Below are 18384 nucleotides of genomic sequence, written 5' to 3'. Positions count from 1 at the left end.
ACTTAGGTGCATCCATAAATGTTATGCCATATTCAATCTATGCATCTATGAACCTAGGCAAGTTAAAAAATGATGGTGTAATCATACAATTGGCCGATAGATCTAATGCATACCCAAAGGGAGTTGTGGAAGATGTTTTGGTGCAGGTTAATCATTTGATCTTTGATAGGAGCATATTTATGCTACTTAATTGGCTTGTTCTCATGCATTTAGGTTGTGTTTACTTAGCTATTTTAGTGTTTAAAGTCACTTTTGTGTGTTTTCAGGTTCTAAGGTCAAAGTGTGCAAAAAGAAGCAAAATGGAGTTTGGAATGCATGTCACATATTTGGAGCCAAGGTTTGGACGAATTTGAAGGCTTGAAGATGATGATTCCTACTTGAACAAGGTTTCCTAGTTGAAGTAGGAAAGTGCTTACATGAAGAAGGATTCCTAATCAACGAAGGATTCCTAATTGACGAAGGATTCCTAATTGAAGATGGATTCCTAATCACATGAGGATTCCTAGAAGAACAAGGATTCCTACTCCAACAAGGATTCCTACTTGAAGTAGGAAAGTTAAGCCAAGGTTTCCTACTTTGGTTTGATTTTTCCTAATTGTCCCTAAAAGTTCCAGCAATTATGAAGATTTTCTAAGCATTCTAGGACACAAAACAAAAGCCTAGAACCCTTATGGACCCCTTGCCACACTCCCTTGCCCTTTCCTCTTCCTTGCCGTGCAAGGGAGAGGGCTCTTTCCTGTTTTGGAGCATTAAAACACCTTCCTTTTATTGCTTTAAACCCTGGCCGAATTTCCTTGACCTTTCCTTTTAATTTTCTGATTTGTTTCCTTAATTCTAGAAGCTTTAAACTTAATTCCTGATTACCTAATTAGCCTAGGGTTTTTAATTTCCTAATCCCTTTAAATAAACAGGTTTGTGCAGCCACAAACATCGCCATTCAGCCACACACTCTCCCAAAATTCGTCAAACCCCATCCACAACCTCAGAAACCATTCCTCCTCCATCTCTGCCGATTTCCACCACCATTCTTCATCTCCACACCTTCCACACAACACCCATACACTACCCCCAAGCCTTGCCGTGCCCCTACACCATCCATAATCCATTCTACATCACACAAACCCCCCAGAAATCATCCTCACCCAATCTGCCGCAAGGAGAAGAGAAGGAGACAGTTCATGAAAATTGTTTGGCTCTTCAATCTGAGTTGTTGAACAATTTTAGGTGTATTCTATCTTATATTTCAATGTCTACTTCTTGTAATCTTTGTTTTTCATTGAGTATGATTGGCTAAATTCGTTTTGGCTAAGGGTGTATTCGAAACCATGTTTATTTATGTGAAATAAGTTGATTACTTTCAGTTATCGTTGCATAAGTCGTGAATACAATTTGCTTAACCGTTTGATTTAGAACTTATTCTTGTATGTTGATTGAGAGTGCACGCTTAATTTGCATGCTTGAATTTGATGCTAGGATATAAGTTTGTTTCACCTAATTGTTATGAATTTATATTCGCAAGTAGTGAAGGTCGCTAGTCACGATCGTGTTAAGTAGATTCCTGGCAAGAGTATCATGCTTTTCATAGTTACAAATGCCTTGTCGATGCTTATGATTTCCAAAGAACGTAATGATTCTAACTTGTATCTTTATCATGCTGTTCATATAGAGAACTTGTTAGGAATAATTTGTTTGCGATGCATATTCATCCAATTCAATGATTCTAGGGAAATCTGAAGGTTAATTTAAGCGGACCTAATTAACTTGGAGTGTCGAGGTTCACAACTTATTAAATTGATAACTGGAAATTGATTTACATTGCATATATTTCATGTGTGGAGAAGAACCCCTTAGCCATTCCATCACCCATTGATTCATCACATTTAGTTTACAATCTGTTTTAATTTACAATCTGTGCATTTAGTTCAAATTCGTCCAAACACAATTCCCCCATATTTTGTTAAGTTTGAGTCTTCATAATCTGTCCTCTTTGGTGTTTTTAAGTATTTTGAGTCATAAGTTTTGTCAAATTCGTCCAAATCTTGTCTTAGTTGCTGTTTGAGTCAATTAACTTGTTTTAATCAGTTTTGGGCAGATTTGAGTGTTTCAAATCTGTTTTGAATCTTTGTAGTCTAATTAGAGTCTTTAAGTTTAGTTTTTGTGTTTCTAAGTCGATTTGTATTAGATTAGCACCCCTAGTTAATCCCCGGTTAGAACGATCCCTACTTACATCATTACTACAATTGTCACAAATAGGGTTTAATTTGTGTGTGAAGTTAATTTTCATATCAATCTTTCCGGCGGATTTCTATGTTCTTGAGATGGATGAATCGGATCATGCTCCTTCATTGCCCATTCTCCTTGGACGGCCTTTCATGAAAACGGCTCAAACCAAGATTGATGTAGCCAAAGGAGAAGTAACTATGGCATTGGGTGGTGATATGATTTGTTTTAAAATTTCTGAATCCATTGAGACTCCTAACGTTGTTCGTTCTTGTTGTGTTATTGATACAATAGAAAAGATAGGGGCGGACCATTCAGCCCCTAACACAAAGGTTGCATCAAGAGCCGTGCACGACGAGGGAATTGGAGTAGAGCATAAGGACCCCACGGCCACTGCCCTTAAGATACCCAATGTGGCCGAGAACACCATGAGGAAAAAAGTTCATGTTGCTGCCACTTCATCACAACACCAAGGTAAGGCACCTAGTCCAAATCCAATTCCCATTAAAGTTTATAGGTGGTTCCCTTCTTTGGTGCAGGTACCCAAGCAAATCCCCGATGGTGGGCGCATGAACATGAACCTTAGGCAACACAACGCACCCATCAACAAACATCACTATCCATTTCCGTTCAAGGATGCAATGTACAAGAACTTTGTGGGGCAGGTTGTGGAGGAGATCCCACTCCATGCCTTGGGCTCCAATGGGGCATGATTGTGTTCGTCGTCCGGCTTCAAGACGTAAAAGAAAGCACTACTTGGGAGGCAACCCATGCAATTCAACAAAAGAAGCCCTAGGAATCACTCCAATTCCAGATTTGCGTTCCTAAAACCCTTCTCTTTGTTGCTATTTCGTTTCTGTCATTTAGATTGTTTAGTTGCTGTTTTCTTTGCTTGTTGGTTATTCGTGTCAGTTTATGCTTGAAACATTGAGGACAATGTTTGATTTAAGTGTGGGGGGGGTAACCAAAGTGTTTTGATACAAATTCGTAGGGTTTTATCACCCATAATTTCAAATGTTGTTCCTTGCTGTTTTTAAGTGTTTTTGAGCAGTTTTGGTGTGTTTTAGTGTGTTTTGATGCAAAAATCCGAAAATCACATAAAAATTTGAAAAATTTGTTTTAAAAAATCCAAAAAGAGTTGTTTTTGTGTGTTTGTTTGTGTCTTAGGGTACCTTCCAACACAGTGATGAGGATTTGGTTTTTAATTGCATGACTGTTAAAGAGAGTGATTAACATGGATGAAAGTTTGATTTACTCTTTGTTTATGCTTGGTTGTGGTTATAACTTATGAATTCACATGCAATCATAAAGGAAAAATCAGTTTTTGTAACATGCTTGAAGGAAGGAACTCGAATTAACGCTACAACCTTGTGAGACTTGAGCCTAAACGTTTATTTGGAGAGTTAAAATCTGTGCATTCTTTGTTTTCTAAGTCGTTGCATGATCTCATTATTCCTTGCTTGGTTGCTACTTAGAAGGCGTTTCATCATTTAGTTCCAAATGCTAGAACTCATGCCCATTTCATTCAAAGCATGTTATTGATTTGCATAACACGTATTCAAGATAAAGTTGTGTAGTGACCACCACTTTAGCCAAATGCCGTGTATCCCATATCATTTTATGTTTAAGTTTAACCCCGTTGAGCCTTGTTTAGCCTTTTCTTTGTTAACCCACATTACCCTCACCTAGCCTAGATTAGGACCATCCATACCCTTGTTCTTGAAGCATAGTACAGCATGATTCAAATTGAATTCCTTTTGATTTATGTTGGCAGAAAATAAGTGTAGGGGAAGTGTTTTTCATGAGGAATTGTGTGCCATAGGCACGGCAAAAGAAAAAAAAAAGAAGAAAAAAAAAATTCGTGGAAAAAGAAAAATTGAAGAAAAAAATATGAAAAGTTTGAAAAAAGAGTTGAAAAGTTGAGAAAAAGAGTTCTAAAGTATTGTTTGTTGAAGTAAGGGTCCAAAACAATGAATTCGGCCCTAAGGAGTTGTTTAAGTCTTCCCCTTGTGTTTTAAAGTTAATTTCTGCAATATAAGTGAATTCTAAGTCTCAATTTCATTGCTTTGCTTACTATTGCTTGAAGAACGTTTGTTTTCCCTATCCTTTCCTTGTTAACCAACACCCCAAGCCCCATTACAACCCTTAACTTCTATCTAGAGTGTTATGTGTTTCAATTTGTGGAGTTTGAATTTGGTATGAGCATATGGTGTCACTGGTTCTCGCATCTAAGTAGTAGCATTCCATTCATGAGATCATATCTAAACATGCTTCTTAACTCTAGAAATTGCGTTCTTTGTGAAACATATATGTGAGCATTCGTTTTCATATCTACTTCAATCTTCTCACATATGACTAGTGTAGGGTGTGGAGTTAGAAAATCTGAGTGAAAATAGAGTGTATATCTTGTAAGGAATTGAGGGGATTCTCTAAGGCATGTTACTACATTCAAAGCATTGTTTTAATTGATTACTTGTGAACTAGTAAGTGGTGGCTTTAATTTAGTATGTGCTTGTGTAAAGATGACTCAAATCTGTGGGGATAACAATCTTTAACATGTCATGTGCATTGGAAATCCCTGAGGCAAACGTTGGAAGGTTTAGGTTTTGTTTTGGTTAGTTTGTTTCGTTTTGTTTCCTTTCTTTTGTTTGTTTTGCTCGAGGACTAGCAAAAGCTAAGTGTGGGGGAATTTGATAGGAGCATATTTATGCGCCTTAGTTAGCTAGTTCTTAGGCATTTCCATGGTGTTTTCTTAGTTAAAGTAGTCTTTTAAGCTAGTTTTATGTGTTTTCAGGTTTTAAGGCCAAAGGATGCAAGAAGATGCATTTTGGAGCTTTTTGGAGCAAAATTGGGCTTGGAATGATTATCACATAATTGGAGCCAAGGTTTGGACGAATTTGAAGACTTGAAGATGATGATTCCTACTTGAACAAGGTTTCCTAGTTGAAGTAGGAAAGTGCTTACATGAAGGAGGATTCCTAATCGACGAAGGATTCCTAATCGACGAAGGATTCCTAATCAACGAAGGTTTCCTAATTGAAGATGGATTCCTAATCACATGAGGATTCCTAGAAGAACAAGGATTCCTCCTCCAACAAGGATTCCTACTTGAAGTAGGAAAGTTAAGCCAAGGTTTCCTACTTTGGTTTGATTTTTCCTAATTGTCCCTAAAAGTTCCAGCAATTATGAAGACTTTCTAAGCATTCTAGGACACAAAACAAAAGCCTAGAACCCTTTTGAACCCTTGCCGCACCCCCCTTTGCATTTCCTCTTCCTTATTTCCTGTTTTTATGCTTTAAAACACCTTCCTTTTGTGTTTTAAACCCTAGCCAAATTTCCCTTGCCCTTTCCTTTAATTTTCTGATTTATTTCCTAATTCTAGAATCCTTAGACTTAATTTCTGATTTCCTAATCAACCTAGGGTTTTAATTTCTGTTTTCCTTTAAATAAACCTCCTTGTTGCAGCCACAAAACATTCCACACACATCCATACAACTCCATTCACGCCAGAATTCATCCACCATCCCTAACCGCACCTATCCTTCACAAAACTCCATAGTTTCTGACCCCAAACCCCCCTAGCCGTGCCATACACCCATCCTAGACACTTTTCCACCATTCAACCTCATCCAATACCATCCCAAACCATCTGCCATATTCATTCTACTTTCCAGAAAACCTAGTTCTACAACCTGCCGCACCCCTCCACCATTCTTGCCGAGCTTCCCACCATCTTCCATCCATCCACCACTCATCCACACTCATCCTACAACCCTTGCTGTGCCTCTACACCCCCCAAATTCCATTCTACGTCATCAAAACAATCCAAGAAGCATCACCATACAATCTGCCGCAAGCAACAAAGGGGACAGATTCTCTACAATTGTTTGGCTTTTCAATCTGAGTTGTTGAACGATTTTAGGTGTTTTCTATCTTATATTTCAATGTCTAATTCATGTAATCTTTGTTTTGCTTTTAAGTATGATTGGCTAAATTCGTTTTCGCTAAGGGTGGATTCAAAACCATGATTATATATGTGAAAGAAGTTGATTACTTCCAGTTATCGTTGCATAAGTCGTGAATACAATTCGCTTAACCGTTTGATTTAGAACATATTCTTGTATGTTGATTGAGAGTGCACGCTTAATTTGCATGCTGATGTGAAAATTAACTTGACACACAAATTAAACCCTATGGATGACAATTGTAGTATATGAGCAAATAGGGATCGTTCTAACCGGGGATTAACTAGGGATGCTAATCAATGTAAAACTGACTCAAGAACATAAAAATATAATGTAGAACACTAAACTAGACTCAATTAATGCAAAACTAGGGTTTAAAACACCTAAACAAACTAAAAACTCAAAACAGCAACTAAAAGACTCAAAACTGCCTTAAAACCACTTTCTGGGCAGTTTTGAGTACCTACACTAATTTGGACGAATTTGGACTATGACTTGACTCAAAACACTTAAAAACACAACTAAATGGATTTCTAACTAATCTAACACTTTAAAATAAATGGGGGAATGATTTTGACGAAATTAAAACTTTAAAACTCAAACTTTAAAAACAAATGTAAAGCAAAACAGATTGTGATTAAATAGAATGGTGAGAAGCTAGTTAGAGGGTTCCTTATCCACACATGAACATATGCATACAACTCAATCTCCAATTACTCTTCCAACAAACCATGGATGACAATGCCCCAAATTAACTAGATTGCACCAATTAATTCTCAGATTTCCCTAGATTCATTGAATTGAATGGAATACGCATTACAACCAAATTATTCTTATCAAGGACCCTAACTATGGAATACGCATGATAGAGACACATATCAAAGATCATTAAGTTCAATGGACATCATAAGCATTGACGAGGCATTCATAACTATGGGATACGCATGTTACTCTTGCCTAGGATTTACTTAACGCAATCGTGACTAGCGACTTTCACTACTTATGAATATGAGTTAATAACGATTAGGTGAAATTCCCTTATATCCTAGCATCAAGTTTAGGCATGCAAATTAAGTGTCGACCCTCAACCCACATACATAAACAAGTTATCAATCAAATAGATAAGTAAATCACATTCACAATTTCTGAAATCATAATTGGAAGAAATCAAATCATATAAAACATATGTCCATGGCTTCAAATTCACCTCTAACTAAAAAGAAATTAGTTCCACATTTTTAACATAATTGAAAAGGAAGTTAAATTAAACATGAAAACAGAAACAAAGAAAGAAAGAACTCCAAACACTCCACTAATGGCAGATTGCATGTGCAAGGCTTCTCCCTCCTTTGGACTGCACGGCACTACTTCTTCCTCCTCCAATGGTGGCTGCACAAGGTGGTGATGGTGGTGGGAAGGCACGGCAAGGGTGAATTGTGGCAGAAATATGGGAGTTTGGGGGTGGAAGGTTGCGGCAAGGAGAGAACTAGGGTTTTTGGCGTGAATGAATGATATGGGGGGTGATACTTCGGCCAAAAGGTGTAACAAGTATATATAGGCACCCAAAAACCCTAGTAAATCAGGTTAGGGTTTTTTAGAAGCCCAAATCCATCATAAATTAGGTTAAACAATTAGATTTTTAATGGGAATGAGGCCTAGGGTGCGGCTGGTTTGCTAGGGTTTAATATGAGCCTTCTAGAATGCCTTGCAAGGCAAGGTAATCAAAGATTCTAGAACCCTAGGTGCGGCAAAGGCTTAGAAGTCAGAAATATGCAATGGGCTAGGGTTTAGGTGCGGCATTAAGTGAGGATCCAAGATGAATTGGGCTAGGAAGGTGCGGCCTTGTCCAAGAGGTAAGGATGGGTCATCTAAAAGCCCAAAGCCAAGAATAAAAATTCTCACAAATGGAACCCTCCGAGAATAGAAACTTCCAACTTTAGAAACTTTGGTTTCTAATTCTGAATTCTTTGTTCTTCACTTTCAATTCTTCATTTCTTAAGCTCCATTGACCTTCAAACTCGTCCATTCCTTGTGCTCCAAGCATGTACTTTCCAATCTAAGCTCCATTTTGCTCCAAAAGGCTCCAATTTGCATCCTTTTATGTCATATGCCCTTTAAGCCTGAAAACACATGAAAGTAGCTCAAAAGACTACTTTAACGAAGAAAACATAACGAAAATGCATAAGAACTAGCTAACTAAGGCGCATAAATATGCTCCTATCACATGCTTCAATTTGGTGCTAGGATATAAGTTTGTTTCACCTAATCGTTATGAATTTATATTCGCAAGTAGTGAAGGTCGCTAGTCACGATCGTGTTAAGTAGAGTCCTGGCAAGAGTATCATGCTTTTCATAGTTACGAATGCCTTGTCAATGCTTATGATTTCCAAAGAACGTAATGATTCTAACTTGTATCTTTATCATGCTATTCATATAGAGAACTTGTTAGGAATAATTTGTTTGCGATGCATATTCATCCAATTCAATGATTCTAGGGAAATCTGAAGGTTAATTTAAGCGGACCTAATTAACTTGGAGTGTCGAGGTTCATAACTTGTTAAATTGATAACTGGAAATCGATTTAGATTGCATATATTTCATGTGTGGAGAAGAACCCCTTAGCTATTCCATCATCCATTGATTCATCACAATTTTGTCTTACAATCTGTTTTCTTTACAATCTGTCCATTTAGTTTATTTTCGTCCAAATCAAATCCCCATTTATTTTGAAGTCCTAGATTAGTTAAAAAGTGTGTTGGTTTATGTTTTTAAGTGTTTTGGTACAAGTTAAAACCCAAATTCGTCCAATTTGGCGCTTTGTGTTCAAAACTGCCCAGAAAGTGTTTTTAAGGCAGTTTTGAGTCTTTTAGTTGCTGTTTTGAGTTTTTGGTTTGTTTTAGTATTTTAAACGTTAGTTTTGCATTCTTTGAGTCTAATCTAGTGTTTTAAACTTTGTTTTTGCGTTTCTAATTCAGTTTTCAAGTGATTAGTGCCCCTAGTTAATCCCCGGTTAGAACGATCCCTACTTACATCATTACTACAATTGTCACAAATAGGGTTTAATTTGTGTGTCAACATAATTTTCACATCAAATTTTGGAAACTGACTTAAAAACTCAAATTAAACCCTCTTTTTGTCAAATTGTAGCAAAGATGTAAGTAGGGATCGTTCTAAACCGGGGATTAGGAGGGATTGCTAAACACTTGGAAACTGACTTAAAAACTCAAAAACAAAGTTTAAAACACTAAACTAGACTCAAAGAATGCAAAAGTAAAGGTTAAAACACTTAAACAAACCTAAAACTCAAAACAGCAACTAGAAGGCTCAAAACTGCCTAAAAACCACTTTCTGGGCAGTTTTGAGCACCTACACTAATTTGGACGAAATTTGATGAAAAACTTGAATCAAAATACTTAGAAACACAAATCAAAACCCTTTCTAACTAATCTAAGACTTCAGATTAAAGGGGGATTTTGTTTTGACGAAAATTAAAATAAAGAAAACAGATTGGAAATAGGGCAGATTGTAAAAACGATTTTAGTGAAAGAGATGGGTAGAAGGCTAGTTAGGAGGTTCTTCTCCACACATGACACACTTGCAACAAAACGATTTTCAGTTGTTCTTCCAATAAATTATGAATACTCAACGCCCCAAATTAACCGTGAATTGCACTAATTAACTCTCAGTTTTTCCACAAGTTATTAAGTTGGATGATTGCATACGACAACCTAAAACATTCCCTACGAGTTCCCTACATGAATTGCATAATAGAGAAACAAGCAAGAATCATTACGTTCTATGAAAAACATAAGCATTGACGAAGCATTCGTTACTATGAATTGCATGAAACTTATGCTAAGAATTCATTCAACGCGATCGTTTTCAAGCGATCTTCACTACTTGTGATTATAAGATTGTAACTATTAGGTGAAACTCCCTCATAATCTAGCATCATATTCATGCATGAAAACTAAGCGTGCACTCTCAATCAACATACACAAATAAGTTATCAATCAAATAGATGAACGAATTGAATCCACAACTTATGAAATAACAACTGAATGTAATCGAATCAAATTGCAAGCATGTACATGGTTTCGAATTACCCCCCAACCAAGGGGGTTTAGTTCCTCATACTCACAACATAAAGTTTATTGAATTGAAACATCGAAGACATAAGAAAGATTACACCTAAAACGCCCAAGAATTCCACTTTGAATTTCTGCACGTCAAGCTCCTCTTCTCTTCTCCTTGCTGCGGCAGAGATGGTTTGGGGGTTTTTGGATGTGGTTTTGGTTTAAGAATGGAGTTAGGATGATATGGTGGTGCGGCAAGGTGTGTGGGTGGTGTATGGAAGTGTAGAATGGTGTATGGAGGTGGATGGTGGCTGCGGCAAGGTTGGGAAGTGGCTGGAATGGATGAAGGTGGCCACGGCAAGGTGGGGAAATAAGGGTTGGATGGTTTCTGATTTGTGGAGAGGGAGATGATCTGCGGCAAAGGGGTAAAACATATATATATAGGCACCTAAAACCCTAAGAAATCAGATTGGGCTAGGGTTAGGTGCGGCTACATAAGTGGACTAGGGTTAGGGTTTGTAAAATAAGGCTTCTAGGATGGAAAGGTGCGGCATGGGCTTAGGGTTACTAATCAGATTTTTGCATGTGAACAAGGCCTAGGTGCGGCTGATTAAGTGGCTAGGGTTAGGGTTTAGGTGCGACATAGGTCCAAGAAGTAAGGATGGGTCATCCAAAAGCCCAAAGCCAAGAATAGAAACTCACGAAAATGGAAACCTCCAAGAATAGAAACTTCAAACTTTTAGAAACTTTGGTTGCCAATTCCGATTTAGGAAAGATCAACCCAAAATGGAAACTTTTAGGCTTAGCTTTCCTACTTCAAGTAGGAAACCTCAAATCTTCAATTCTTCAATTTCATCCCAACCTTGTGTTCCAAGCATGTTCTTTTCATTCCAAGCTCACTTTTTGCTCCAAAAGCTCCAAATTGCATCATTTCATGTAATATGTCCTTTAAACCTGAAAACACATGAAAGTAGCTTAAAAGACTACTTTAACGAAGAAAACATAAAGAAAATGCATACGAACTAGCCAACTAAGGCGCACAAATATGCTCCTATCAATATTCATGCATGAAAACTAAGCGTGCACTCTCAATCAACATACACAAATAAGTTATCAATCAAATAGATGAACAAATTGAATCCACAACTTATGAAATAACAACTGAATGTAATCGAATCAAATTGCAAGCATGTACATGGTTTCGAATTACCCCCCAACCAAGGGGGTTTAGTTCCTCATACTCACAACATAAAGTTTATTGAATTGAAACATCGAAGACATAAGAAAGATTACACCTAAAACGCCCAAGAATTCCACTTTGAATTTCTGCACGTCAAGCTCCTCTTCTCTTCTCCTTGCTGTGGCAGAGATGGTTTTGGGGGTTTTTGGATGTGGTTTTGGTTTAAGAATGGAGTTAGGATGATATGGTGGTGCGGCAAGGTGTGTGGATGGTGTAGGGAAGTGTAGAATGGTGTATGGAGGTGGATGGTGGCTGCGGCAAGGTGGGGAAATAAGGGTTGGATGGTTTCTGATTTGTGGAGAGGGAGATTATCTGCGGCAAAGGGATAAAACACATATATATAGGCACCTAAAACCCTAAGAAATCAGATTGGGCTAGGGTTAGGTGCGGCTACATAAGTGGACTAGGGTTAAGGTTTGTAAAATAGGGCTTCTAGGATGGAAAGGTGCGGCATGGGCTTAGGGTTACTAATCAGATTTTTGCATGTGAACAAGGCCTAGGTGCGGCTGATTAAGTGGCTAGGGTTAGGGTTTAGGTGCGACATAGGTCCAAGAAGTAAGGATGGGTCATCCAAAAGCCCAAAGCCGAGAATAGAAACTCACGAAAATGGAAACCTCCAAGAATAGAAACTTCCAACTTTTAGAAACTTTGGTTGCCAATTCCGATTTAGGAAAGATCAACCCAAAATGGAAACTTTTAGGCTTAGCTTTCCTACTTGAAGTTGGAAACCTCAAATCTTCAACTTCTTCAATTCCATCCCAACCTTGTGTTCCAAGCATGTCCCTTTCAATCCAAGCTCATATTTTGCTCCAAAAGCTCCAACTTGCATCATTTCATGTAATATGTCCTTTAAACCTGAAAACACATGAAAGTAGCTTAAAAGACTACTTTAACGAAGAAAACATAACAAAGATGCATAAGAACTAGCTAACTAAGGCGCATAAATATGCTCCTATCATTGCTATATGATTTGATTACTTCTAATTGCGTTTCATAAGTTGTGAATTCAATTTACTTATCTACAAGAATTAAAACTGATTTGTGTATGTTGGTTGAGGGTCGACACTTAATTTGCATGCATGAATTTGATGCTAGGATATAAGGAAATTTCACCTAATCGTTATGGACTTATATTCATAAGTAGTAAAGGTTGATGATCTCAATCGCGTTAAGTAAATTCTTGGCATAAGTTTCATGCAATCATAGTAACAAGTGCTTCGTCAATGCTTATGGTTTTCATAGAACTTAATGATTCTTGCTTGTATCTCTATTATGCAATCATGTAGGGGACTTGTGGGGAATGCTTTGGGTTGTCGTATGCAATCATCCAATTCAATAACGTTAGGAAAATCTGAAGGTTAATTTAAGCGGACCTAATTAACTTGGGGCGTTGAGAATTCATGGGTTATTGAAAAGCAATTGGAAATCGTTTTGAATGCAAGTATAACATGTGTGGAGATGAACCCCTTAGCTAGCTTTCTATCCATTCAATTCAATCAAATTCGTTTGAAAATCTGTTTTGATTTACAAGTTTATGTTTTGTTTTCAATTTCGTAAAAACCAAATCCCCCTTTGTTTTCAAGTGTCAAATTAGTTAGAGAGTGTGTTAGTTTGTGTTTTTAAGTGTTTTGAGTCAAGTTAAAACCTATTTTCGTCAAAATCTTGTTTAGAGTTCAAAACTGCCCAGAAAGTGGTTTTAAGGCAGTTTTGAGTGTTTTTGTGTTATTTTGAGTCTTTTGGTTTGTTTTGGTGTTTTAAGTTATAGTTTTACATTCTTTGAGTCTAGTTTAGTGTTTTAAACTTTGTTTTTACGTTTTTGAGTCAGTTTTCAAGTGATTTAGCAATCCCTCCTAATCTCCGGCCTAGAACGATCCCTACTTACATACTTACTACAATTGATAAAAAGAGGGTTAATTTGAGTGCTAGTTAATATCATATCAACTAGCAAAAGCTAAGTGTGGGGGAATTTGATAGGAGCATATTTATTCTACTTAATTGGCTTGTTCTCGTGCATTTAGGTTGTGTTTACTTAGCTATTTTAGTGTTTAAAGTCACTTTTGTGTGTTTTCAGGTTCTAAGGTCAAAGTGTGCAAAAAGAAGCAAATTGGAGCCTTTTGGAGCAAAAGGAATGGATGAATTGAAGTCTTGAAGAAAGTTGGTATCCTAATCCAAGAAGGATTCCTAATCAACAAAGGATTCCTAATTGAAGAAGGAATCCTACTCATTTGAGGATTCCTAGAAGAACAAGGATTCCTACTCCAACAAGGATTCCTACTTGAAGTAGGAAAGTTAAGCCAAGGTTTCCTATTTTGGTTGACCTTCCCTATTCCTAAATGTCCTTAATTTCCAGCCACTTTGAATACCTTTTAAGCACTTTGGGACACCAAACAAAGGCCCTAAACCTCTCTAGGACCTTTGCCGCACCTCCCTCATCCTTTCCTCTTCCTTGCCGTGCAAGGGAGAGGGTTTCTTTCCCAAAATCTGACTTAAAACACATTCCTTTTGTGTTTTAAGTAATTGCCGCAACTTTTGGTGGGTTTCCTTTAAGTTTCTGATTTTATTTCCTAATTCTAGAATCCTTAGACTTAATTTCGGATTTCCTAATCAACCTAGGGTTTTAATTTCTGTTTTCCTTTAAATAAACCTCCTTGTTGCAGCCACAAAACATTCCACACACACCCATTCACATTCACGCCAGAAACCTTTCCCCTACCTCTTGCCGTGCCCAACCTTCACCCAAATCCATATTTTCTGACCCCAAACCTTCCTAGCCGTGCCATACACCCATCCTAGACACCTTCCCACCATTCTCCATCATCCAAAACCCATCCAAACCATCTCCATACCTTGTGCCGCAGCAAGAAGGAAGAAGGAGTGCTCTTGAATGTGCTTGCTAGTCTATTGCAGATTGCTGGAACTTTTAGGTGTAATCTTCTTATGTTTTCAATATTTCAATTCAATAAACTTTGTGTTGTGAGTATGAGGAACTAAACCCTCTTAGTTGGGGGGTGATTCGAAACCATGTACATGCTTGCAATATGATTTGATTACATTCAGTTGTTATTTCATAAGTGGTGGATTCAATTCGTTCATCTACTTGATTGATAACTTATTTGTGTATGTTGATTGAGAGTGCACGCTTAGTTTTCATGCATGAATATGATGCTAGATTATGAGGGAGTTTCACCTAATAGTTACAATCTTATAATCACAAGTAGTGAAGGTCGCTTGAAAACGATCGCGTTGAATGAATTCTTGGCACTAGTTTCATGCTCATCATAGTAACGAATGCCTCGTCAACAATATAGTTCTCATTGTGCTTCATGATTCTTGATTGTATCTTTATTGTGCTCATCACGTAAGGAACCTTTGAGGAATGCTTTGAATTGTTGTATGCGCTTTCCCATCCAATTCATTAACTTAAGGAGAACTTGAAGGTTAATTTAAGCGTATCTAATTAACTTGGGTTGTTGAGTTTCATAATTTATTGGAAGAACAACTGAAAATCGTTTTGTTTGCAAGTGTGACATGTGTGGAGAAGAACCTCCTAACTAGCCTTTTATCCATCCTTTTCATCCAAAAACGTTCTACAATCTGTTTTGTTTTCAATTTTCGTCCAAAACAAATCCCCCTTTATTTTGAAGTCTTAGATTAGTTAGAAAGTGTTTTGATTTGTGTTTCTAAGTGTTTTGATCCAAGTTTTCATCCAACTTCGTCCAAGTTCTTGTTAGGTTCTCAAAACTGCCCAGAAAGTGGTTTTTAGGCAGTTTTGAGTCATTAGGTTGCTGTTTTGAGTTTTATGTTTGTTTAAGTGTTTTAACTTTTAATTTTACATTCTTTGAGTCTAGTTTAGTGTTTTAAACTTTGTTTTTACATTATTGAGTTAGTTTTCAGGAGTTTAGCAATCCCTCCTAATCCCCGGTTTAGAACGATCCCTACTTACATCTTTACTACAATTTGACAAAAGAGGGTTTAATTTGTGTGCTTGATGTGAAAATTAACTTGACACACAAATTAAACCCTATGGATGACAATTGTAGTATATGAGCAAATAGGGATCGTTCTAAACCGGGGATTAACTAGGGATGCTAATCAATGTGAAACTGACTCAAGAACATAAAAACATAATGTAGAACACTAAACTAGACTCAATTAATGCAAAACTAGAGTTTAAACACCTAAACAAACTAAAAACTCAAAACAGCAACTAAAAGGCTCAAAACTGCCTTAAAACCACTTTCTGGGCAGTTTTGAGTACCTAACACTAGTTTGGACGAATTTGGACTATGACTTGACTCAAAACACTTAAAAATACAACTAAATGGATTTCTAACTAATCTAACACTTTAAAATAGATGGGGGATTGATTTTGACAAAATTAAAACTTTAAAACTCAAACTTTAAAAACAAATGTAAAGTAAAACAGATTGTGATTAAATAGAATGGTGAGAAGCTAGTTAGAGGATTCCTTATCCACACATGAACATATGCTTACAACTCGATCTCCAATTACTCTTTCAACAAACCATGAATGACAATGCCCCAAATTAACTAGATTGCACCAATTAATTCTCAGATTTCCCTAGGTTCATTGAATTGAATGGAATACGCATTATGATGTACACACTTTGTGTACATTTATATCATCTTTAATTGGCATTTTTGTGATGTTTTTGAATCAAACTAGTTGTGTTTTTACATTATTTTGTGCTAGTGTGCAGCCAAGTGTGTTTTAGGATCAATTGGATTGCAAATGAAGTAAAATCACCCCTTTTTGGTAGCTGAGCATTATCCCAAACGTGGAGAAGGTTCTTGAGGAGTCAATTTGAAGTTTCAAATGAGGATTTTAGAAGTTACTTGGCTGCATGGAATTTCAGGATCACATTTGGAAGTGTAAGGTGGCATTCGGCCATATTGGGTGAGACAAGACAAGGCAAAAACATTGGAATTAACTTAGGTGGTTCCAAAACATGCAATCACATGCATGTTCACAATTTGTGCCGTGCATTCCATTTCCTTTAAACATCATAACATGCAATCACATGCATGTGTTCAAACCTGCCATGCTTTCCCTTCCATTTACACCTCAACAACATGTGATTACATGCATGTTCACACCTTGCCGTGCATTGCCTTGCCCTTTCCAACTCCCTTTTTGCAGCAATGCATGTGTCTTCATTAATCTAAGTCATTCAGCCACCTTTGCACATCCAAACCAAGCCATGCCGTGCCTTTCTTTCCCTTTCCAGCATGTGGAAAACAATTTCTGGTTGTCCACTGCACATTGCAGCCATTGCACATGCCTTTTGAATTAAATAAGTCCTACACATGCTTGTGTTTCAACATGCCGTGCCTTACCACCTCAGAAATCACTTCAATTCATCATCATTTCAGATTGGCAGATCCATTACTCTAATTCCAGCTGCATGTTCTCATTTGGGACTTCAATAAAAAGTCCATGCAATCTCACTTCAAGCTCTCTCGGTCACACTCTCATTCACACACCAAGAAACTCCATTTTGTGTCCATTCTCTATCCCATCCGCAACACCACCATTCACTCACTTAGCCATCCAAATTTCTGACCACCCTCTCTCCCATTCAAACAAACCACCCATCCACAAGCTGCTCATCTTTCATGTTGCATCACATTTGGAGAATCAAGACCGAAGGCTACACTTAAAGGATTTCAACATCAGTTTTGCTTCAAGGGTTCCTTCTTCTCAATTCTATGTTCATTCATGTTATGTATTTCTATGTTAAAACGTTTGTAAACATGAAGTGTAACTAATCTCTCTATAGGGATTCGATGTAGCCTAGAAAGATTGCCATGTAGTTAATTTGGAATGCTCAGTTTATCATTCTATTTCTTGTTTCATTCTCTAATTTAATTGTGACTTTGTGTGTTGATTCTAATGCTTGATCACCATTTGAATTAACCATAAGTTGTTTAGCCAATCTTAGAGCACACATCATGCATGACCTTGGCAGATATGGGAATGATTGAAGGGAATGTTTGGCAAACATCATGCCAAGTGTGTCCTTTGGTTTTATGAAAGTTTCTTATGCTTAATACATTCTTGTTTAGGAACCAAAGTTGCACATCACAATTAGGTTCATGACTAGGAATATTTGATCAAAACCACACATCATATGGATGATCATATCTAAGTGAAACAAACTCAAGAAATAGATAGATTGATGAGCATAATCTGAATTAACAACATGGAATTGATTAGAAAAGGTGAAATCGAATCCCTAGCCTTCTCCATATTGTTACAATCCCTAACCTCAACTCCCTTAGTTCTACCTCATTACATTACTTGTGTTTTCATTTACTTGTATTCATTTCATTTCCGTGTATTTCAAGTTACAACCTCAAAACTGCCTAAATTGTTTAGTTCTACTTTCTATTAGGGTTCTTGCAAAACAAGTGGTTATATAGGTCTAATTAGTCCCTGTGGATTCGACACCCTTACTTGTGCTATTATACTCAATATGTTTTAGCATTAGGAAGGTTTAAGGAATAACTTCAACAAAAATGGCGCCGTTGCCGGGGACTGATTTCAGTCCCTTGTAATTGCTTGTTTAGTTATGAACCCTTGTTATTTTTATTTTAAGTAGAGTGCTAATTTATATTCAAACTTGTTTGTTTTGTTTTCAGGAAGTTTATGTCAAATAGACTTGTTGAGTTAGGCCAAAGAATTGAACGGTTAAAGAGCAATACTTTTGACAACTTTGTGCCAACAAATTCACCCAATTTCCGTGAAGAAGAGGAAGGGAATTCGCCTAGTTCAACAAGTGAAGGATCTAAGCACATTAATTGGGAAAGAGAAGAAGAGATGGCGGTCAACCAAGATGAGCTTCGAGCTTTGGAAGACTTT

Source organism: Malus sylvestris, chromosome 8 (assembly GCF_916048215.2).
Source record: "Malus sylvestris chromosome 8, drMalSylv7.2, whole genome shotgun sequence".
In the NCBI taxonomy this organism is placed as follows: Eukaryota; Viridiplantae; Streptophyta; class Magnoliopsida; order Rosales; family Rosaceae; genus Malus; species Malus sylvestris.
The sequence above is the reverse complement of the archived record's forward strand: the minus strand, read 5'-3'. Positions refer to the sequence as shown.